This window comes from Magnolia sinica, chromosome 6 (assembly GCF_029962835.1).
Source record: "Magnolia sinica isolate HGM2019 chromosome 6, MsV1, whole genome shotgun sequence".
Taxonomy (NCBI): domain Eukaryota; kingdom Viridiplantae; phylum Streptophyta; class Magnoliopsida; order Magnoliales; family Magnoliaceae; genus Magnolia; species Magnolia sinica.
The window spans coordinates 52283347-52307867 of record NC_080578.1 but is presented as its reverse complement, the minus strand read 5'-3'; positions in this window follow the sequence as shown (position 1 = coordinate 52307867).

Genomic DNA, 24521 nt, shown 5'->3' with positions numbered 1-24521 from the left:
TTTGGAAAGGAATCCCTAAAAGATAGCTTTCATAAGTTCTCGTAAATTCATTCTCAAGTTTTCGAACATAGCTAATCATTGGATTAGTTAGGATATTAGCATTCTTAATGATTGGTTTGAGACGAGATCATAGTGATACCCTTAGATTTTGTTAACATGGCTAAGATTAAACATTATAAACAAGTTCCTAATATCAAGGCCCTAGATGGACGTGTTGGATTAGGAAATGGGCTCCAGCACAAGGTGATGGGTTTCTCGGCTCAACGGGGAAGATAAACCAACTGTTAATGGTGGATCATCGATCAATGGCTATCCTTCTGGTTTAACACATAGGGTCAATGTGGATACATTCAATGATCACTGTACGATCCTCCTTTTGGATGGTTGTGATGAAAATCTCAATGGTTCATGAGATTTTAAGTTGCGACGTCTTTTCCAGTGTTTGCGAGATTCTCCCTTGGACACGGACAAACCTCCTTGTTGCCCTAGCTTGGACGATTGAGATCGTTCTGAAGAAGGCCTTAGAGCCAATGAATGGTGGAGACTTCTCCATAAAGTTGAAATGGAAAGATGTTTTTTGCATTATTCTCTCAGCCTGACAGAGCCCTAAAATAGATGGGTTGTGGAGTTAGGATTCATCGAGGTGGACGGCTAGGTTTGGAGAACCTCCAACGTTGCAGGGAGAAACGGAAGTTTCCATTTTCGAAAATTGTCGCACACACAACTTGTCTTATGTTAGGCATGGTGCATACGCACATGTGCAAATCTGTGCGAAATAACTTGGGGTTTGGTCGGATTTCCTGTCAAAGCATGATGGGTGATTTAGATCATCCGGATGGATGATCATGGTGGGCTAGCATCATCCCGAACAGACATCATCCATTTAAAATTGGCTCGGCGAGAAAGCATGAGAAAATCTCTCCTTTTTCGGTCGAGCACGGGTTAGTGCTCATTTGACTTGGGTTGCGGTCCGGTGTGCCACGGGTGTACACATTACTATGTGCATTTACCATCATTTGGGGTCCACAGATATGGTTTAGATAAATCTACTCCGACCATTTGATTCATTGATATATATTGGGTCATGAGTCTAAGAATGGGGCTGATCTAAAGCTCTAGTGGGCCATACATGTATATTTTGTTCTTTAATTATGGGTTTTTGTGGATCCAAATGGCAGATCATGTTCAAAGCTGGTCATCAACTGTTATAAAGGTTCGTAGTCCAATTTAGAGTAAGTTTATCAATTATTTCTATAATTAGCTAATCATACATCTTAGTTGAACGAATGTTCGTGAGTTTGCATGATTGAATTATTTCGGAACAACTCATCCACGGTCCAAGAGTCCTTTAGATGAATCTAATAACTAGTTTTGATGATCAGGCCCATCATCGTATGATGTGAGGTCTAAATCCAATAACCGATCTCAAATCCCATAATTGATCTTTAATTTCAACGGTTAGATCTTGTGATCCAACAACGCAATTGTTTCAGACTCATTCATAGCTAGTTCTAGGTGTCCAAAAGACCGTATAAGTGGAAATCTAACTATTGATTCAATACTTAAGAGGGTCAGATAGCTCGATCTACAAATGAAGATTACCTCTAATGGCCAGATTCATGTTAGAGTGAGGTGGATAGTTCAACAGGATAGGTACTCATAGTAACACCCAAGTACTGAAAAGTACGGGGTGTTACATAACCCTTTGGTCATGAGATTGAGGAGTCATGTTTTTTGCCTGTCATAGTTGCGCCGCAAGTACCAAATTTTGAGTTGTTGTCTTCAGGACTTGTGGGGCCTAATGCATCAAACGTTGCCCCCATGGTGGATCAGGCTTTGTATATTTTTTTGGTTTTGTTAGCAACAACGGTGATTTCCTTTGTTGTGCTATGGGCATGAGTAGTTGTCCATCAAGCTAATCAGTGCCTGCGTGGTGTTGCCCCAAGCATATGGTTGTTTTGCAAGTTCACATCGTGTTGGCTATCCCCATCACTGTTTCTTCTGGCAAGTACTTGAGGGGGTGGAGGATGGCCTTGTAATTCCACTTGACCAAATCTTATTGGAAGATGCCAACAAATTATTTGTCAATTCAATTAAACACAGTGCCATATGTGTGATCGAGAGCTTGTATTTGAATTTTGTGTGTGATTATGATTTGTAGCCATATTAGAGTCTGCTTGACTCAATGTTTAATTGAACTACTATTGCCCTTGCGTTGAGTTGAGTCAGACTGATCATAGAATAGATGTGGGATCCAACTATCCTCATAATCACTGGTTGTGATCACTAATCATCCATCAACCCTTTGAATGATTTTTTTCTTTTAAACCTTGTGTGAATGGACTAAGGATTTATTCTTTTTAACAATACTTTATCTTGATATTTCTCAAGTGAACAAAGATGAACACGCAAATAATAATAAAAATCAAACTAAACGATGATGATTTTATTAACGTCTGAATATATATATTCTATTACATTTTTACCATATATAAAACAACCAAATAAATAAGTAATCAAATAATAGGTCCTTCATTTCAAGTCAGTCTTCATGTAACGAGGTCGAGCACTTGTGAGAGGTTTGTACGGGAAGAGACACCGGCCTTTCATTAGGTGGGGTATGTTGCACGTGCCATAGTGTCGGTTGGCTCATCTACCAGGTCAAACTTGTACGAGAAGAGGGGCAGCGTAGTGAAAAAAGTCCAGTGGGGCTAAGTCAACATAAAAATATAGAAAACTTTTTGGTACATGGCATAATTGCGTTGCAAACTACCTAATGAATGATTTAGGTGGTTGACACGTTTGCATCTGTTTGGAATTTTTTAGTCAGCAGGATCACATAGTTTCCACCATAGGAGTTTCAGGTGCAGGAGTAGGGCCACGTTTGGTGATCCCAGCCATTGTTTCTTTTAGATCCACTGGAAGGGGACGCTAGTTGCCTTTGCGGGGCACAGGAAATTCCTATGATAACTAGTCTATCAATTGGTATGGCTTATAAATATTAGAATAAGATAAAAATATTAAAATAAGACATCAAAAACTCATGTGGCTACACCACTTGAAACAATGATAACAAAAACCTACACAATTAAAACTTTCCTGGAGCCGATCATATTGTTTTTATGCCATCCAAAAAGCTCATAAGTTATTACAACTCAAATAATGTGTAGGAACGAATGTAATCCTGATACAAAACTTCCGTCGCCAACAAAGTTTCCAATGGTGGACGTTCAATCCCCACTGTTTTGTGTGGTATGGTCCACATTAGTTTTCGATCTGCGTTCTGTTGGATTCCTCTCATTGCTATGCTGAAAAATTGATGGATGAAGTGGATTTATTACGGGCATCTTTGTGGGCCCACACAGTTTCGGCCCGCAAGAACTTTCTGTGCCAGGAGCACTGATAATTGGCGCCCGCTGGAAGAAGGATGACTCAGGTACCTTTTTGATCAGTTGACCGTGGGTCAGTAAGACGCAAATCGAATGGTTAAAATTGTCCCATCCTGGAAAGCTTGGAGGCCCACTCTACCCACTGTGGGACAAAACAGACCAAATGATTTGCAGTACTCAACCATGGGTCCACTTCTTAGAGTTGAAAACTCTCATGTATAGTATGCAAAAAATGCGGGCCATAAATTATATAGCTAACCTCCACCATCCATCTTAACCATTCATTGATTAGCCTGAAAGTTAACAATTAAAAAGTAAAATAGAATAGCTTTATTTTTCAATGGGGAAGTCTTGTTTATTCTTATTGTCACCAATTCCTACCAAATCCAATCAAAATGAGTTGTGTGTGGTCTTGGAGATTTTTGGAATATATGAAGAGGATTATATGATAATATAGTTAGAGCACATCGAGTGATGTCACATCATACGCTATGTGGTCAAGTGAAGAGTAATTGCGCGGAAACGGTTATAGGACAGATGACAATTTTAGAAATGAAGAGGATTATGTCATGCTAAACAATTACAACAATGATCAAGAATATGAGAAGAATCTAAATGGTCGGGTTAAAACTATATATAGCAAAGTATTTCAACAAAACAAATTGTCTCGTATCAACTCAATCAAACCAAATCTATCTTTCAATTATCCTTATAATTATTTGTCATTTGTATTCCTTAGTATAATCATTTTACTTTTTGCCTGTCAACTACACTTTGTAATGTAATCCTTTACTTCTGCCTATTGTTTACATTCTTTAGTGTAATCCGTAACATTAATCAAGTAGTTATTAACTTTAGCTGTAATTTGGATTTACGCTCATACGTTGGATTTAGATCGAGCATCAATCAATTTTCTCCATCTAGGAAGGTGTTTTGCAGATGTTCTTCACGACCTACTGTTAGTGTCACACCCCAACTTGAAAACTGGGCTCACAGAATTTCTGATCGCCGAATCCGGTATCGACAGCCTCCGTAGTACCCCATTCTCGGCTCTCAGCGCCCATACACCAGATTCCGATCCTGAGATCCTATAAGCAAGATTTTCCATCGTACATTTATCTCATAAGAAGCATAACCACAAGTTTACCCAAATCACAAAGACAACATCATCATTGTTGACGCATAAAAAAAGAGAATAGAGAGAGAAAAAAGCAGGAGTTGTTGTACGGAAATCAGCTGAAATCAGCCGTTGTGTGGAAATCAACTGTTGTGCAGAATTTAATGTTGAGAAACATGTTTACACACAAAGGAATCCACACAAAGGCTTCCGCACAAAGGAGTCTGCGCAAATGAGTTCGCATAAAGGAGGAGCGCACAGCAAGGTCCGCACAAGGGAGAGCGCAGTGCTGACGTAGCACATTCACACATGTGAGAGGGCTATAAATACCCCTTGACCACTCTGCAGGGGTCATTAGCTAGCAATTGGAGAGGAGCAAACCAAAGAGAGAGAAGGTAGAGTTGAGTTCGAGTTCATTGTCCGTTGTGCGGAACAACCATTGTGCGGCGCATAAAGCTTACTGCGCACAAAGGCTCATTACACACGAAGATCATCAGCGCAACAAGGGTCGTCAACGAACGAAGGGTCATCAGCATACAAAGCTCTTTGCGCATAAAGGCTTTAGTGCACAAGGATCTTAGTGCACAGTGGACCCTTTTCAGTGACTTTCAGCTGGATATTTGGTATAATCAAATATTATAACCAAATATCCTCTTTCTACTGCAAGTTGTGAATATTCTATTTTGGAATCAAAGGAGAACGGGATGTAAAAGAACTTGCAATAAATAAATTAACATTGTGATTATCTCTCTTGCCTTCTTCTGTTAATTATAAAGTGAATAAATTTCCCCAAACAAAATACATTTGTTTCTTGTTCGAAACAAAATGGCGACTCTGCTAGGGAATTTTATTTTTTCACTTGAGTATTAACTTAAGGATCGCAAGGGAGGTAATCGTGACTATTTGACGCTTTCAAAGCACCAAAATGGCGACTCTCAACGGGAAAACCCTGCCTTTCATCTCCAAAATAGAATATAACTTAATATAAGTATTAATTTTGTTTTCTTTTCTATTTTTTAGAAGGAAAGAAAAGAATATTGTGACTAATCAAGCAATGGCAACCATTCAAGGAAAAACATTTTTCTACTTCACTGCGATAGGGTTTGTCATGGAGTATGTCGATAAATAAACTGAGGGTAGCAAAGATAAAGCAGTACTGAGGTGGTAAACAGAATCACGAGTAGCTGTTACAGTCGTAACTGCTTCACTAGTAGCACAGAAAGAAAGAGATGAATGGGCTGTCGTCACTCGCAGGAGGACAAGGACCCGAGGTGTAACGCCCTAAAAATCGGGGGTCGAGCATAGGCTCAACTCCCAAGTTCCAACGCATCACTTATGCAACATAGATAATAATGATTAAATGTTGTCCGTATTAGTGCATTAAACATGAATATGATTATACCAAAACAACATATCATACTCCAGAGGCAATTAAAGTATGCCAACGGAAGACTGTGATATGTATATAAATTGTACAAAAGTAATAGCAAGCCCTCAGAGTATGAATGTTACTAGGTTAAATAATTACAAGTTTAATTCAAAATATAAAAAATCAGAATGTGTAATGTTCTCTATCCAAAACCCTATAGCCCTGTCAGCGCAACTCTAGGTCCACATAGACCTGCGAGAGAGTTGCATATAGAAGAACTCCTCCTAGCCATCGTAATAGTCCGGTTCTGCCTCATAAGCATCGCCATCACCTGCAGCTAAGACAGAGTCTAGTTGGTGTTTAAAACACTGTGCTAGAACGTGGGAGTGAGTGATTAACTCAGTGGAGATATAAGGTAGATGTTAACATGTTATCAATTCAATCAAGCAGTAATGATAAAGCAATACAATCAAGCATCCCTAAGCACTTTGGTTAATGCAAACATGATATATATTAATGATGCATGCCCTCGCCTGCACTCCCTCTATGTCTTCCTCTCACGGTCACAGCATGCACCCCTTCCTCTATGCACTTCCTCGCCAAAACACCATGCAATGCAATGCATGGTCGTGTTAGCCAAGTTCTTAGTTAGACATATTCATACAGCAGGATTGGGAAGCTAACGCACCTCCCTTTACATCATAACCTAAACATGGATCCATCTAAGGTCGTCAATCTTAGTAGTTACATACGATAGATGGTTTCCAGGTCGCTACGGAGAGGCTCGTCACCGTCAGCGTAGGCCTAGTTTATACTCTAGTTTACTACAGAAAGGCTCGTCACCTTAACGTAGTTTCTAGTGTATGCTCGAGGTCACTACGGGCTTGTCACCTGATCGTAGGCCGACAACTCGAATACAGTGTCCCATACCACTGTATTCGGCTCACGAGTCTAGGTTGCTCACTAGACACTACGGGGAGGCTCGTCGCCCCAACACAGGCCGACAGCACGACCACAGTGTCCCATACCACCATGTCCGGCTTATGTGTCTTAGCGGATCGAGGTACCAAGGTTAAACAGGTTTGACACTAGTAAGTTGGTACCTTAGATTCAAACAGTAGCGTCCATACATGGTGAACATACATCGGGCCAATCGGGTTACTTGACAAGCTCGACTAGTACGAGCGTACGTCGACTTAATCGACATGAAATGCATAAACATTCTGCGTGGCCTAACCACTGCCGTCAAATGACGTACGAGTCGGATTCATCGAACATATCCGTCGTGGATAATTCAATTCAGCCACCGATCGTAAACCGTTACCGATTGCCTAGGCTACAATGTAGCCCCAATCACACTTCAAACATTAACATTCACGTGTAACAACCAAAGCCAGTATGTGACAACCAAATCTGAATATAAATCTTATCTGAGCATTTCAACATAACACATACTACACATGTTACACTACATAGGCAGTTCATCCATCAATCACATAGTAGTAAGGAGGGTTATATAAAGAAACTGTAACCATAGATAAGGGGATTGAGAATCCTATCTCAACACCCTCATTACATACATTTAAACCAGCATTTTCTTATTCAGGCATTTTATCAAATACTTAGTCTACACATTTTACATACATGTAATAAATCAGTTAAAACACATGTTATAGCAAATCCTCCTACATAGGAGTTTCCACATGTACAATGATCATGTATTAGCAATCAATAATCATAGCAAGTATAAATCATAATTCCATATTCATTCAAACATTTTAACAAACACTTAAAATGCATTCGAAAGAGCCTAACCTACATATATGTGTAATATGCTAAAACATCCTAATTATGCATATATGATAGCACTCAAGTCAGTCATAAATCATTGACTGACATTGAAATCCCTAAAAACCATAACCTAAAAATTTATAGTCTGCACCTTTCACCAGTAGACTCGTAACGAACTCAGTTCGTACACCGACATGCAGTCTACATCACAACGACAACCTAAAGTATGAAATAGGTTAGCTATTTCATCATTTACTCTATTTGAAACCCTAAAATAGGTTAGGGTTAGGATTTCTTACCCAAAAATGGAACCAAAATCATTGGTATGGCAATACGGTAGCAGTGATTCGATACTTAGAGCGGCATGGAAGGATCTCTACAACAAACCCTAGCTTTCCCTCACACTTTCTCTCTCCTTCTCTTTCTTTTTCTCTTCTCTCACCTAGGGTTAGAAATTCGTATGTAAAGGGTGAGAGAGGGTTTTAGGCCTTTATATAAGCCCAGGATTGATGGAAATGGCCCCAGGGCCAAGGTATACTTAGGTTATAGCCAAAGGGCGACAGTTTTGGTCCAACAGAACACTTTCGGAGGCCCTTTTTTTTACATGCGGTCGGACTTAAGCTCCCTAACATTGGATTTAGGTCGAGTTAAGTTTTTGGTCCAATCGGATTTACAGATCGACCATGGCGGACTAGTTTTAGTTCAATGGTCAGCGGTACTCGATCAGGGCCACAAGTGTACTGACATGTGTTGGAAATTTTTCCTGATCCGAGGGTGTAATTGAGTCAGATTTTGATGATCTGAACCCTTAGATTTGGCCTGCAAGTGAAACGACTCAATTCACTTAATTTTCAGTTCATTTTCTAAAGATATTTGCGTTTCTCACACACTTCGCTTCGGGCTTAAGTTGTGTGTTTTGGGATATTATTAGGAATTGATTTCCGATATGGTTGTCAACCCCTATAAGGCAGTCATAACCGTATAGTTTCGCTATAATCGGACTTTCGACGTGCGGTCTAGGTCCGAAACGGAGTTTCATAATGCTCCAGAGAGCAACTAGGTTTTGAGATGGATCCTAAGTTTCTAAGTAATGTAGCATTAACAGTTCTACTCGTTTTGGGTCTTACAGATCATATTTAAAGTGATTAGTGCTAATTTCACAAGTAATCTATTTTAGCACTGGTTAATTTTTGTTTAATTTATAAAGGATTTGGTCCTAAGTGATTTCTGCCTGAGCTGGTACTTGGGTCTTTGTACAGATTTTTTCGAGATGTTATAATCTACCTCCCTTAAGAAAAATTTCATCCTTAAAATTAGTACCTTTTCATACTCCTTGAGAATCTGAGGGTAGTTCTTGTGAATCTCGGCTTCTATTTCCCAAGTAGCCTCCTCCTCAGTGTGGTGTCTCCAAAGAACCTTCACAAGTGGAATCACCTTACTGCATAACACCTGCTCCTTCCTATATAGAATACGCGTCAGTCACAATATATAAGTAGCATCCTCACTCAACTACACTTACTCCCACTTGATAATGTAGGAAGGATCAGGAACATATTTCTTCAACATCAATACATGAAATACGTTGTGGATGCCTATGAGTGGTGTGGGTAAAGCCAGGTGGTACGCTATCACCCCCACTCGGTCCAGTATCTGGAATGGGCCAATAAATCTCGGCGTGTGCTTCCCCTTCTTGCCAAACCGAAGAACTCCCTTCATCGGGGAAAATTTCAGGAATACGTGGTCCCCGACCTCGAACTCTAGCTGTCGCCACCTCGTATCGGCGTAACTCTTCTGTCTGCTTTGCACTGCAAGAAGTCGACGTCTGATAATGTCGATCTTCTCTGAAGTCGTCTAAACTAACTCGGGGCCAATAAAGCTCTTCTCGCCATCCTCTGCCCAGTAATGCGGTGCTTGACAGGGACGCCCATACAAGGCCTCATAGGGAGCCATGCCAATACTCGCCTAAAAGCTGTTATTATACGCGAACTCTGCATAAGGAAGACAATCTTCCAACACCTGATTTACCCGTTCCGTTTGCCCGTCAGTCTGTGGGTGGAACGCGGTATTGAACTTCAATTTCACACCAATTGCTTCCTGGATACGAGTCCAGAAGATAGATGTGAATTGCGTGTCTCGGTCCGACACAATCTCCAAAGAAACTCCATATAGATGCGCACAATCTCCTTGATGTACAACCTGGCCAACTCATTTGCAGAGTTTGAAACTCTGATAGGGAGACAATGGACCGATTTTGTCAACCGATCCACAATCACCCATATGGAATCATGTCCCTTTCTTGTCTTTGGCAACCCTGAAATGAAATCTATAGAGATGAAGTCTCACTTCCATTCAGTTATAGACATAGGCTGAAGTAGACCAGGAGGTCAGCGATACTCGGCTTTGACCTGCTGGTACGTGAGACAACGGAATACATACTCTACTATGTGGGCCTTCATGTTGTCCCACCAGTACGATCACTTCATGTCGCGATACATCTTTGTATTACCAGGATGCATTGCCATCCTCGAATTGTGAGTAGCCTCAAGAGCTTCCTTCCTCAAATCATGAAGATCTGGGATGCATAGGCAGCCACGATAACGTAAGCCCCCATCCATTCCAACTCTCCATTCTAAGTCCACATCTGTACTAACCTACTCTCTCATCTTCGCCAATAGCTTGTCATCTTTCTGAGTCACGATGATCCTATCGTCAATAAGTGATTGTACCTGAATATGTGCGATGCTCTCGAACGGCTCCTCTATCGTAAGTTTTTGCTCAAAGTCTCACACAAACTCTACCATATCCCACTCTGCTATCATCAGCAGAGCCGCAAACGCTATCGTCTTCTTATGGCTCAATGCGTCTGCCACAAGGATGGCCTTACCAGGATGGTAGGAGACCTCAAACTTGAAGTCCTTCAAGGTTTCCATCCAACGCCATTGTCTCATATTCAAGTCCATCTACGTGAATATGTACCTGAGGCTCTTGTGGTCACAAAAGAGCTCGAAATCCTCTCCATAAAGGTAATGTCTCCAGAGCTTCAATGCAAAGATGACGGTTGATAACTCCAGGTCATGCGTGGGGTAATTATCCTCGTGTTTTCTCAACTGCCGCAATGCATAGGCAATAACCCTGTCCTTCTGCATAAGGACGCAAATCAAACCAACACGAGATGCATCGGTATATATCGTATACTTGACCCCTTGCTCTGGCAATACTAGCACAGGGGCGGACGTCAACTTGTCCTTTAGCTCACGAAACGCTGCTTTTGCCTTCTCATTCCAGGCAAACTTAAGATCCTTCCGAGTCATCTGAGACAATGGTTTGGCTATCTTGGAGAAATCTCTAATGAATCGACAGTAGTAGCCTGCTAGGCCAAGAAAACTCCTCACCTTGGTAACCGAACCGGGCCGCTCCTAATCTTGAACTACGGTTACCTTAGCAAGGTCCATAGCTATCCCTTCCTTGGACACCACATGTCCCATGAACTTAACTTCTTCTTTCCAGAAGTCGCACTTCTTGTACTGTGTAAAAAACTGGTTCTTCCTGAGAGTATCGAAGACTGCTCGCAGGTGCTCCTCATGATCTTCCCGACTCTTAAGTATATACGGATGTTATCGATAAACACGATGACAAATCGGAAAAGAAACGGCTGAAACACCCTGTTCATCAAGTCCATGAACAGGGCCGGTGCGTTCGTAAGGCCGAACGACATAACGAGAAACTCATAGTGCCCTGAAAGTTGTCTTCTGCACGTCCTCATCCCTGATGCGCAACTGGTGATACCCTGACTGTAAGTCGATCTTCGTGAAATACTGTGCCCCCTTCAGCTGATCGAACAGGTCATCTATCCTAGGCAAAGGATACATGTTCTTCACCGTTATTAGGTTCAACTTGCGATAATCAATACACAATCGCAGAGATCCATCCTTCTTCACAAACAGCACAGGTGCTCCCCACGGAGACACGCTAGGCTGTATAAAGCCCACGTTTAACAGATCATCTATCTATTTCCTTAGTTTCTCCATCTCACATGGAGGCATGCGATAGGTCGGTAGTGAAATGGGCGTCGCACCTAGCACAAGATCAATCGTAAAATCGATCTCGCGCTAAGGAGGCAATCCAGATATCTTCCTGAACACGTCCTCAAAATCCTGAAATACTTGCATGTTTCCAAGTGTTGGACCATCGTCCTTCTTCAGTAAGGAAGCGTAACAAAGAACTCAAAAGGGCAACTAACCGGCACGGGAAAAGTAAAAGTCGTGCCGTCAGGCCCGAAGGCTGTCACTAGTCGGGTCTCGTAGTCGATCTCGACCTCATTTCAGTAAGCCAATCCATACTAAGGATGACGTCGAAATGGTATATCGTGGTGATGATCAGGTCAATGCATATCGTCCTGCTCCCTAGATCTACCAAGCAACCCTCATACATCTTAGTGGCATCTGTAAAAGTTCCTGGTGCTGCAATAACTCTCACCCTAACCATTGGGGTCATATTCAGCCCTAGGCCCTTGACTGCAGAACATGATATCACTGAAATAGTGGACCCGGTGTCTACCAGCAGAAATACGGGGGTACCTTGGATGTGGGCAGTGACCTCGAAAGCTAAAGGCACCGAAGCTGCTGAATCAGACGCTTCAACTGTAAGCGCATGTACTCGCGCCTGTTGAGAACGGTTGGATTACAGTACCATAGGTCATTAAGGCAGCCTAAATCAGGGCGCAGGCAGCCGAAAAGATGGATGTGCTGGTGCTGACCGTAGAGGTGGAGCTACAATCGTCTGAGGAAGCGGGCGGTTGATCCTCTGTGGCGGTGAGAAGTCGTTGTCCCTCATCATGGTGAAACAGTAGGTATCTGCACGGCTTGACCTCTTACAATAAGTGCACCATAAGTTTGGTCATCTCATAGGGGCTAGTGGAGCCACGATCCTGGGAGGCCAGTCTGTGCGGGGCCTCTTGCCGAGGAACGACCGACTCGGTAGATCTGTTCAAGGCCTCTGATCCATGGGTGCACGTGTGCGAGATAAACGATCCTCATCCTTCTCCGCTCTTAAAGACATGTTCACTAGCTCAGTATAACTGGGTATGCTAGCACCACACATCTTCGAGTGAATCTCAGGTCGCAGACCCTCAAAGAAGAGCCGCATCCTCATTGGCTGACCGGCGAGAATCAAAGGAGCATACCTAGCTAGCTCCGTGAACCTGTTCTCGTACTTTGCCACTTTCATGCTTCCCTGTTGGAGGTGAAGGAACTCATTCTCATTCTCATGGAGGTACATGAGGGGAAAATATTTTTGGGGGAAGCAGGTCTCAAAGGCCTCCCATGTCCACACATATTTGACAGCAATAGTGTGAAGAATGCTGTCCCACCATAAACTGGCCTCCTTCTCAAACATGAAGGTGACTAGCTCAACCTGCTCTGCCTCAGTATAGTGTAGTGGCTTCAGCATCTTAGAGATGTGGTCAAGCCAATACTCGGCCTCCTCAGGTCGGTGAGTACTCGCAAAGGTGGGAGGCTGCAAGTGCTGGAATCACTCGAAAAGGCCGCTAGCACTCATATTACCCATAGGCTGCACAAGAGGTGTAGGTGGAACCACACCCATGCTCTGGGCAAAGACCCCTGCGATGGTGGCCAAAAACTGTTGCTGCTACTATTGTTGCTGCTGCATTAGTAGTATCATTTGCTCCAACCTATCAATAGGAGGAGCAAACTGAGGCATGTAAGGCGTCGAGGTAGACGCATGGTTCTACTGAGGAATCGATGGTGCAACAGGTGTAGGCCCATTAGTGGGGCCAGTGGCCGGCTGAGAATCCAGCATAGTATCGTGAGTCGGGCCCGAAATGGGGTCCGTATGGCTATCGCTCAGGGGAGGTGCCCCATCATTCGAATCGCTAAGAGTGAGACGTGTCGTACTCCGTGTGGCCTTAGGTGGCATTTCCTATATACAATATAGGGTGCAACCCAGGTCAGATTCAGTATGCTCACAAACTAAACTACACAGCATTCACACACAACTTAAGGAAACTTCATGCATTTCATTTGTCAAAATTGTCACAATACATGAGATACATCGTTACATGAATCATGACAGAAGATGCATGTGAGCTAATACAACCAAGGCTTCAAACGCTAAAACATACTACCAAACTACCACACTACTAAGCCTATCGAGGCTACACATAGAAATAAGCAAACAAAGCAAAATAAAAGATGACTACATGCACAACTAGTTGTTAGAATCCGGCGATAGTGGAGGTGCACCCTTGTCCTTCACACAGCACAGGATAACCCTCAAGGTGCGAGACACCTTCTTGAATTTCCATTTCATGAAGGCCTTGTTCTGTTTAAGCTTGGCTTGGGTCTCTCCAAGTTCAACCCGGACCCCTGTCCGACCTCCTATCGTAGGGCGGCTTGGCCCTCCTCGATTAGAGCCTAGCGAGCTTCTGATGTAGCCCGATCACTATCACACTCGTGTGTAGCAGGAGGAGAAGCCACATCAGGGGCTTAGGCCTCCACTTCTTTCTCTTCTTGCCCTTCCTCCTCACCACTAGTGTCATCTCCATCGCCATCCTCACCGCTTCCTTCGTCTTCCTCGCCACTTTGTTCCTCACCCTCTCTCTCCTCGATCTCATCACTTTCCTCCTTGGTATTGTCACCCTGCTCCCTAAGGCGGCCTCGGTGTTGCCTTTCGCCAATCCTCATATTGTCAAGCGTGCTTGCATTAATAATATGGATTAGGGCAACGTCACCCATATAGAGTCAGAAGCTGTAGTGGCAGGCGATCTTGCAAATCAGTTGGCCAAATGACAGTGTGGTGCTTTCCCTATTAGACCTTGCCACTTTGATTATCTGCGTCAGGACGAGAGTGCACTTGGTGCGGTTACTTGATCGGGGATACACATTATACTTGCATATGTTGTGGAGCAACCATGAAGCTCGTGCACTCGGTGCGGCTTGACCGGGGATACACGTTATACATGCATATGTTGTGGAGCAGACGGAAGTCATTTGACATCTTAGTTGAAGCGAGGCCAGTCCCCCACCTCTAATGCTCGAGCTGGCCACAGAGGAATCACGTGCGGAGTCTCTTCTCCTGCTTACTAGCGCAATTCTTCTCGCTAGCATGCACCAATCCCTTCTCAACACCCATGACACGAACAATGTCATCCACACCAATTGTAATCTCTTGCCTACCCAGAGGAATGGTAAACTAGAGGGGCTTATATATCGAACTCCAAATGAGGTCATAAAAAGTGCGCACAGTGTTTGCACTCGCAAGAGCTTTTCCCTCGAATATGGGACCCCACCCATTTTCTGCAAGAAATTCGATGACTGGGTACGTCCCAAACATCTTCTCATCGACGTGTACTTCAAACACGACCCTGCGGTTGCAGAACTTATCGAGACCAATGTTCGGTAGTAGGGATCTCTCTAATGAAATCTGAGGATCAAGGTCTCACTTGGACCTCCGTTCTTGCTCAGCACTAGCAATTGCTTCAGCGTCCACCCTCCTCGTCGGACGACGTGGTCGACTTAGCCCAGCCTCATCTGGGGCCCCTCTTTTCCTCGCCATGAGAGATAAGAGCGTAGAGATGGAGAAGATCGTGGTGACCACTTCAAAGAAAGCCATGGAAAATAGGATGGGTTGTTGGGTTTTGGAGTTTTGAGACACACCAATGGGTTTGTGTACTCAATTGGGAAGGAAATGGAAGATGGTGTGAAAATGGAGGAAAAGGGGTGTCTTGAAGGTATGGAAGAAGATTTGAGAGGAGATTAAAAGAGGTAGTGAGTTTTGAATCACTTGAAAAGAGAAATAGGGAGGTAGTGATGATGAAGGAAGAAGATTCGAAGCTTGAAGATGGGTTTAATGCAATGGGTTAGAGAGGAAGAAAGATTTGAGGGGTTTGGGAGAGAATATGGGGTGGAGAGGGGTTGGGATTTTGCAAAAACACCCTAAAATGGGTTTTTAGAGAGGGGAGAGGGGTCCCACACGTGTGTGGAGGACCCCACAGTTGGTCGGTTGGTGGGGCCCCACTGGGCAGGCGAAGGCTCCGCTTGGGCGCTGTTTGGCCGGGCGGGGCCTCGCCGATCTGGCGGAGGCTCCGCCCGAGGTTTGTTTGGCTAGCTGTGGCTCTGCATGGGGGCAGTGTCCACTCCCCCCCCCCCCCCCCCCCGGGATGCTGAAAATGTGTGGGACCCACCTCGGATCCCATCATAAGTTGTGATATGGCTCCCCCGCATTCGTCTGGTCCACGTTCGCACTCCAACTTACGAGTATTCATGTTTTTGGCATGTTTCATGTGTGAGATTGACAGAATTGATGTCCATACTCATCAATTAATGGATTAGATGGAGATTAAGATCATTTTACATAGTCAAAGGTGCCTACGGGGTGAACTACGATGGTTAGTTTCGGTTGAATCCAACGACCGATGAAACTAGAAATCCTATAACCGTTTATACGTTTTATTGCACCCTCGTAAGTCAAAGTGTGTCATTGGGCATTGTGTGACCATAACCTAGGTCCAGTTTAATCTAAATCATGCTCTGATACTAACTTGTAATGCCCTGAAAATCGGAGGTCGAGCATAGGCTCAACTCCCGAGTTCCAACGCATCACTTTTACAACATAGATAATAATGATTAAATGTTGTCCATATTAGTGTCTTAAACATGAATGTGATTATACCAAAATAGCATATCATACTCTAGAGGTAATTAAAGTACGCTAGCGGAAGACTATGATATGTATATAAACTGTACAAAAGTAATAACAAGCCCTCATAGTATGAATGTCACTAGGTTAAATAATTACAAGTTTAATTCAAAATATACAAAATCATAATGTGTAATGTTCTCTATCCAAAACCCTATAGCCCCGTCAGTGTAACTCCAGGTCTACATAGACTGCCAGAGAGTTGCATATAAGAGAACTCTTCCTCGTCATCGTAATAGTTCGGCTCTGCCTTATAAGCATCGCCATCACCTATAGCTAAGACAGAGTCTGGTTGGTGTTTAAAATACTGTCCTAGAACGTGGGAGTGAGTGATCAACTCAGTGGAGCTATAAGGCAGAGGTTAACATGTTATCAATTCAATCAAGCATTAATGATAAAGCAATACAATCAAGCATCCCTAAGTATTCTGGTTAATGCAAATATGATATGTATTAATGATGCATGTCCTCACCTATACTCCCTCTGCGATCATCCTCTTACGGTCACGGTGTGCACCCCTTCCTCTGTGCACTTCCTCGCCAAAGCACTGTGCAATGCGATGCATGGTCGTGTTAGTCAAGTTCTTAATTAAACATATTCATATAACAGGATTGGGAAGCTAAGGCACCTTCCTTTACATCATAACCTAAACATTGATCTATCTTGGGTCGTCAATCCTAGTAGTCACATACGATAGATGGTTTCCAAGTCACTACGGAGAGGCTCATCACCATCGATGTAGGCCTAGTTTATATTCTAGTTTACTATGGAAAGGCTCGTCACCTCAACGTAGTTTCTAGTGTATGCTCGAGGTCACTACGGGGTCGTCACCTGATCTTAGGCCGACAGCTTGAATACAGTGTCTCATACCACCATGTTCGGCTTACGAGTCTGGGTTGCTCACAGGACACTACGGGGAGGCTTGTCACCCCAGCGTAGGCCGACAGCACGACCACGGTGTCCCATACCACCATGCCTGGCTCATGAGTCTTAGCTGATCGAGGTACCAAGGTTAAACGGGTTTGACACTAGTAAGTTGGTACCTTAGATTAAAACAATAGTGTCCATACATGGTGAACATACATCAGGCCAATCAAGTTAGTTGAAAAGCTCGACTAGTATGAGCGTACATCGACTTAATTGACATGAAATGCATAAGCATTCCACGTAGCCTAACCACTGGTCGAACTTATCCATCGTGGTTAAATTAATTTCGCCACTAGGAGTTTCCACACACACAACGATCATGTATTAGCAATCAATAATCTTAGCAAGTACGAATCATAATTCCATATTCATTCAAACATTTTAACAAACACTTAGAATGCATTCGAAATAGCCTAACCTACATATATGTATAATATGCTGAAACATCCTAACTACGCATATGTGATAGCATTCAAGTCAGTCATAAATCATTGACTGACATTGAAAGCCTTGAAAATCATAACCTAAACATTTATAGTCCGCACCTTTCACCGGTAGACTTGTAACGAACTCAGTTCATACACCGACTCGCTGTCTACATCACAACTGCAACGTAAAGTACGAAATAGGTTAGCTATTTCATCATTTACTCTATTTGAAACCCTAAAATAGGTTAGGGCTAGGATTTCTTAACCAAAAATGGAACCAGAATCGTTGGTATGGCAATACGGTAGCAGAGATTCGATACGTAGAGCGGCAGGGAAGGATCGTTGCAGCAAACCCTAGCTTTCCCTGACACTTTATCTCTCTTTCCTTCTCTTTGTTTTTTCTCTTATCTCACATAGGGTTAGAAATTTATATATAAAGGGTGAGAGAGAGTTTTAGGCATTTATATAAGCCCAGGACTGATGGAAATGGCCCTAGGGCCAAGGTATACTTAGGTTACAGCCAAAGGGCGACAGTTTCGGTCCAACGGAACACTTACAGAGGCCCCTTTTTTTTGTATGCGGTCGGACTTAAGCTCCCTAACATTGGATCTAAGTCGAGTTAAGTTTTCGGTCCAATCGAATTTACAAATCGACAGTGGCAGACCAGTTTCAGTTCAACGGTCACCGGTACTTGATCAGGGCCACGAGTGTACTGACATGTGTTGGAAATTTCTCCTATTTTGAGGATGTAATTGGGTCAGATTTCGACGGTATGAACCCTTAGATTTGGCCTGCAAGTGAAATGACTCAATTCACTTAAGTTTCAGTTCATTTTCTAAAGATATTTGCGTTTCTCACACACTTCACTTTGTGCTCAAGTTGTGCATTTCGGGATACTATTAGGACTTGATTTCTGAGATAGTTATCAAGCCCAGTAAGGTAGTCATAACCATATAGTTTTGTAGTAATTGGACTTTCGACGTGTGGTCCAGGTCCAAAACAGAGTTTCATAATGCTCCCGAGAGCAACTGGGTTTTGAGATGGATCCTAAGTTTCTAAGTAATGTAGCGTTAACAGTTCTACTCGTTTTGGGTCTTATAGATCATATTTACAATGATTAGTGCTAATTTCACAAGTAATCTAGTTTAGCACTGGTTAGTTTTCGTTTAATTTCTAATGGATATGGTCCTAAGTGATTTCTGCCTAAGGTGGTACTCGGGTCTTTGTACAGATTTTTTCGAGATGTTACATGAGGTGTAACTATGGCAAGAATAAATTCACCACTGACAAGAGTCAGGGGACCGGTAACGCGTAATATTGTCAGGTGGAATCCTGAACTCGCTCCCCCTGCGATATATCCTGGGCAAATAGTTATGCAATTAGTGTCGCGTGACTTCTCGACTTTGATCACCTCTAAGGTCAAATGGACGAGAGAGCAGAAAGGTAAGGCATTATTAACAAGCTCACCAATGACCATATCGCCCCTCTTGATTAATAGCCTCAGAAGTGTCTAGAAGTCAAACGAAACCCTATCCTCTCCTCTCTTCGTAAGCCCTATTACGTCGACGTACTCTCGTTCCACTCCAACTATAGCTTCGTCAAAGAGTGGAGAAGTTGCAGTACATATGGCCGGAACAAATCAAGATGATATGCCAACCACGGAAGATCATATGAGTGCAATGGTAGAAGCGCAAAGAACACTATGGGAAGAATGAAGAAATCTCATAGAGGGTTTAACAACCCTTGCACACATGTGGCCTAGTTAATAGCTCCACCAATGATGGGCACGATGAACGGACAAGAAAATCAGCCTAAAGTTTCTCAACCACAGGGGACAGGATCATGAGGGTCTATCTCAGCAGTAAGAACCATAACACAAGATGAAGTGAGACAAGTTGTTGAAGAAGCCGTCGGAATAGAAAGAGAACGTGAAAGCACTGGTCGTTTCAAGTATTGAAGCCGTACCCAAGAGAGGTAGAAGATATCCCATTCCTGGCCAATTTTAAGCATCCAGATTTTCTGAGGTTCAATAAGGAGGGGTAGCCAGAATAACACTTAATGCACTTCATTACTAGCATGGGGAATTTTTCTGCGAAACCTCAGTATTGTTTATGATTGTTTAGGTCATCACTGACACACAAGGCATTTCGATGGTATTCCAGTTTGGCCCCAAGGTCGATAAGTACTTGGGAACAGATACAAGATGCTTTCATGTCAAACTTCTTTTCTTCAGAGCGTAATGTTAGTATTACGGAATTGGCTTCTATGCGGCAGAAAGAAGGAGAGCCGGTGGAAAAGTCTATAAACAGATGGAAAACATTGGGAGCCTCATGTCGATAGCTACTGGAAGAAAAAGAATAGGTCAAAATGTGTCTGAATTCTATGGAGACAGGGATCGCGTTTGGACTCACCAGCACCGACATCAAAACTTTCTGTGACCTTGCCACTAAGGCTCATGCCTTGGAATTGATGACTCGCAAGATGCCAGCATTTCACCATGAGATAACTAGGAGAGTGCCTAGCAGAATGGCTGTAAATACTGTCGATTGTGATAAGAGGAGCAAAAATATAAGGGACTCAAGGAAAAATAGGCCTGAATGAAAAGAAGAATGGAACCAATCAAGAAATAGATACAGTGGAAAGAGGTCCAGGATGCTCAATTCTCATGAAGGGTTCACGTTCGACAAGGAAGATGTTATTCCTATGATGAACCAACTGTTAAAAGTCAGCACACTACCAAAAAAATGAGCAAAGGCTACGGACTATATAGGTCTATAGCTACGGCTTTAATCTGTAGCTAAATAGCTACGGATTTAATCCGTAGCTAAAACTAACTTAATATGTAGCTAAAACATACCTCCCCATATGACCTTATTAGAGACGGACGATGCTTAAGGGGTTCCATGGGGCCCATTGCAATATATTTATTTTATCTAATCAGTCCATCAATTTTGAAATATTATTTCAGTGCATGAGCCCAATAATTAAAAAGATCAAAAGTCTAAGTGGACCACACCATGAGAAAGAATGAAAAAAATAAATTTATATCGTTAATATGTGGTGTGGTCCACCTAAATCTTAGATCTGACTCATTTTTTGGATAAATCCTAAAAATGAGCCGTTAAAATGAATGGACGGAGTGGATAATTAATATACACAATGGTGGGCCCCACAAGTCCTAAAATAAATCACCCCTAAAATCCCGTCTACGGACCTCTCCCGCGCACCCTTCCCGCTCACCCTATTTCACATAAGTAAATCCTTATTTCTCTCTCTCGCCGGCTCGCGACTCACCCTCCCTCATCCTCTCTCTCTCTCTCTCTCTCTCTCTCTCTCTTGCACTCAGCCCTCTCTTGATCTCTCACGCTCCCTCACCCTCTCTCTATCTCTCAACCCCATTTCCCTATCTGTTTCCCAACCTCTCTGTCTCCCTTGCTAGGGCTTTCAAAACCCCCTTTCGCTACAAGAAGGAGAAGGAGAAGGAGAAGAAGAACGGTTAGTCTCTCTCTCTCTCTCTCTCTCTCTCTGAGATGGATCAAAAATCCCAATGAAGGTTTATCCCTGGTCTTACGTAGGGACGGTTATATCGACTGCAACGGCGAGTTACATATTTTTACATGCGTTTGTTCTAGATTTTTTACAGCATGTGTTTGGATTGTATTTCTTTAAGGAGTCAGAGGATTTTTTTGTGATTTTCGTTGTAGATTCTGCAGAAGATCCTTCGTTTTCTCTGTAGGAGGGAGATCTGGATTTTAGGGTTTGTCAATAGGGTTGTGAATAGGAATAAGATGCCGTAGATTCTTCTGTTTGCATATATGAGACATTCTAATATTACTATATATGGATTTCTTGTCAAAAAAAAAAGTTGTTGCAGATGTAGAGAAAGAGGAAGCTGGCAGAGGAAGAAGAGGCAGTTGTGCTGCTGATGGCTCTCTCATGTGGTTTTGTATCTGCTGCCTAATCCAAAAGCATACAACTAATCTCTCTCCCTCTCTCTGTTTTATTACTGTGTTGGTTTTGTTCGTTTTGGTTTCTTTCAAGAGAGAGAAAGGGGGCAAAGATCAACCGTCTGTCTCTCTCTTTACAGATTGTTCAAATGCAAGGAAAGTTCCTATAATGTATAATGTTACTTTTGGAATATATGAGGAATTTTGGAATTTTGGCTTTAAAAAAAGGCTGCATACATGATGCCGAACAGACCAAATGTTTCCCATACACGAATGGGCTTTCTAAAAGAACTGATGGTGTAAACATGAATAGCCCATACACGAAATTCCAAGCCAACATTTTGGTCTGGGAAGCAATCATTGAAACATTGGATACCACTCTGGTAACAACAAAATGGGCTATGTACGAACTTGCGAAAAATCCTAAGAATCAGGTAGCTCTCTCAGTAGATTCAATCATTTATTCATCTTTACCTTTTCAGTTTTATATGTTTCTGATTCCAATTGTTGTTGTAGGACCGTCTATACCATGAGATTAAAGAAGTTTGTGGGCTGGAAAAGATCATAGAGGAACATCTGCCACAATTACCATACTTCCAAATCCTACTGAGAACCAGGTTGGAAAAAATGTATTATGAGCTTAAGCCCTTTGGAAAAGAACTCATGATGAACTTGAAACAATATGGAAATATGTTATAAGTTAAATGATCTTAAATAAGTTGATGTTTGTCCTCTTCATTTTTTTCTTGTGCTTTTCACCAACATTGGTCAGGTTAATAGTTTGCAGGGTCCTTGGCATTTGCTTTTGAAACATTCCTCCCTTGTCATAGTAAATATATATATATATATATATATATATATATATATATATATATATCTTATTCTTTGTCAAGCTTTGAAAAATTCATTCTAAAAGGGGTTCCTCTGAATGGCTTTCATAGCTAATTTGAGAAATAAATACCAACTAGTCAAATTCCAGCTTGTTCAATTCACTAGTGGGCATGTTTACGGCTTCACATGGTATGTCTGGATACTTCGTCCAAACTAAATGGTATTTACTATGCTTTGTAATTTCAGTTTCCAAGATAGAAGGTATGAATACAAAGGTCTTAATAAGGTCTAGAAGGGGAAATTAGCAGAGGCAAAGGCTAGTGGGAATTTTATAAGGATTCATGAAGCACATGTATGGGTGATATAGTTCCTTGATCAATCTATGTTTTGCAGTTCTTATGTTGATTGTTTTATCTTATTAAATGCCTAGTATTACACTCTCTAGTCCATAATTGTACACATTTCCTTTATGTCTGTCATTGCACTTATTTTGATATCATGTATTGGTTTTACATTCAGGTATTTCATGTCAATTTGCTGATGTGCATGTAATGTTGCCATGATATGACTATATGGCATGCCATCTTCTTTCTCGGGATTGTTGCTAAGGTAAGTTTTAAGAGTGAGAAATGTTGAACAATATTCTCACGAATAGGATTGAGTGTTTTTTCAGTGGTTCACACAGATGCCAATGTGGCATAGGCATGTGGTTTAGGCCATTCATTAGGTAGCGCCCTTCAAAATGTTTGCTTGGAATTTCGTGTTATACCAGTAATGTGTTCATTCGTCTCATTAACTTCTCTAACAGTTGTGCATGTTTTCAACTTGCTAGGGACAATGTTGATAAGGTGCCAATGGAAATTTCTTGTGATTGTTTTCAAGTTTTAGCTATCATTCATTGTCAAATATATTGCCTTTTGATGTTCCTTCCCTCGTTAATGATGGTAGTTGTACTTTTTTATTTTATTTTTTTCAATGTGTGTGTTATAGTTGTATTGTATTTTTTTCCCCCAATGCCGAGAAGCTATAAGTTGCTTTGTGAAGTATTCCCTTTGCAGTTCACAAAAAAATCAAACTCATTGTTGTAAGCTTTGTGTGAACCACTGGCCAAGGAGTGCTTTTATAGCCTCTAAAGTTAGCATGATTGCTACTCATGAATGAGCTTATCTGTTGTAGCCTTTTGGAGGTGCTTGGTCATATTTGATTTTTAAATTGTACTTCTACAAAATTCTTAAGACTCTATTTCCATTGAGCATTTAGTCATGAAGTTTTGTGCATGCTTTAACCAGGATTATATTTTACCTTTCTTAGTAAGAGTTGAGTACGATGGACCACGCCTTACGGTTATTACTATTTATTCACCATGGCACCTTTTTGGCATTGCTTTCCTAGTTAAAAGAAAGACAACTGTTTAACATTGCTATATGTTTCCGTGGTTGTACTGAGTAGATTACAACTACATGCATCAATCTATTGAGTAGATTCTAACTACTTGCATTAAGTGTAAAACCAGTACTCAACCCATTCTTGTGGTTGGCTTGGTTTGACTACCGGTCCTAGGTTTGGCCCTCTTGGACTGTTTTGGCCCAAAATCTGCCTCTTTCTAATAATTAAAAAAAAAAGGAGGCAATTTAACAACTAATATGTTGTTAGCCTAGTGGTTAGGGTGTTTGGTTTCTAAGTAGAAGTTGTAAGTTCAAGGTCGGTCAGATTCAGTACCTTTTTTTTCACTAAGTAGTTATCTCTGTAACTGACCAGGTTTTAAGGTTTTAGTGTTTATGTTCTAAAATGTTAACATGCAGCTGCTTGACTTCATTTCCCCTTTTCATAGGGAAGTTGCTCGTGGTTTTGAAAATTCGTTTCGGCAATATCATAAGCCACCCTGTTAAGTGATAGAGGGTTGTGCCAGAGAAAAAGGGCTGAATCAGCCCATATCAGTTGATATAGGCTGATACACCCCACATTGACACTGATACAGGGCTGATACAGCCATAAAGGAGCCATTTC